The sequence below is a fragment of the Pleurodeles waltl genome, chromosome 12, assembly GCF_031143425.1.
Source record: "Pleurodeles waltl isolate 20211129_DDA chromosome 12, aPleWal1.hap1.20221129, whole genome shotgun sequence".
Taxonomy (NCBI): domain Eukaryota; kingdom Metazoa; phylum Chordata; class Amphibia; order Caudata; family Salamandridae; genus Pleurodeles; species Pleurodeles waltl.
The window spans coordinates 675848610-675850067 of NC_090451.1; positions in this window are offsets into that span (position 1 = coordinate 675848610).

Here is a 1458-nt window from a genome sequence, read left to right on the forward strand (position 1 = left end):
AAAATGCAGTCTAGATGCCTCATTTAGAACAGTCCACCGGAAACCGGAAGCGGCCAGAGAACGAAGGGTTTACATCACAAGGGCAACAAGAAAATTCCAAATAAAAAATATACATCTTTATTCAGTTTTTTAACTTGTCCCATCCCGTCCGCCAGAGTTATGATAATGACACCCTAAGGAATCTACACATTCACACTAATGAAGTAATTATCCTACTCGCACACCGACGAGTGCCCACCCCATCCCCACTCAGCGCGCGCACACACCTTCAGGGCTCTATAAAGAGAAGTCTTGTACCCTGCTCTCGACAACATTAGACTCAAACACAGGGCGTGCGGCTTGACGCCGAGAGGAGAGCTTTCCAGAGGTGTCCTGCGGGTCCTGAACCCCTTCCCCGCGGCCCCTTCTGCGGATGGAAGTTAAGACCCCCCCCCCCCCCTCCCCGCCCACAAATGCAGAATTATAAGGATCCAAAGAAATACATTGTGTTGCGTTTGTTTTAGAAATACCTCTTGCTCGCTGAAGTGCAATATATAAGATTTAAAGAAAATATTGTTCTGCATTTATTCAAAGCACAGTCCTGTTTTTATGTGAGCCCTGAGTGGCGCCAGCTCCGAGTGCCGAGGGTCTGTCATTATGTTCGATTGCTGCTGTGGAGATGCGAGCATTGAAAGCGGGGCCAGGGGGGCCTCCTCGGCGTTTTAGATGCTGATTGTGATTTTTAGGTCGAGCATAGCAGCGCGCAAGCGCTACTTTTCCGAAGTGTTGGTATGTATCTGGGCCTTTAACCACGCCCACCTCACGCCCATCACTACCACTCGTAGGTGGGCTTGCCCTTCAAAAATCCTTTGATGACTTTGGTAAATGGTTTATGTTTGTCCCTCCTTGGGTAGGTTTTGTTACCACCTTGGCTATCGGCCCTGTTACATGGCTAATATCACTTTTGCCGATACGTTTGACTGCAAGCGAACTTCTTTTTCCTTTTCCCCTTATCGCCGGTGTTCATGGCGGCCGTGGCGCTTTGAATCAACTCGCTTATGAGAAACTGTTTTACTTTTCATTTTCAATTTACTTGGCAAGAAAAGCCCGGTTAGGAGTTTACAACGCTGATAGCTCCAACTCGATCAAATGCGAGACCCATTGCATTGCAAATGCTTGTCTAGTTTGTTATAAATAGTCCTTAAGTGCTTTGTCAGGTGTTCAAGGGAGGGGACAGGCTGTTTCCTCCCATCTTGAAGGGGTCGCAGCAATAATACAGGAGGCGAGGTCTGTATTATGTTGGTAGCTCTGGCATGAACATTTGCTCAGTACATATCACAATCTAAATTGTCACCTGGCTCTAAAATAAAGCAGGAATTATTACCAAACTCAGTGGGGCTCATGGTATCCACTTCAGGAGGCTGAAGGCCAGGTCAACCCTACTCACTGCTACATAGGGTGATCCCTCCAGAGGACGCA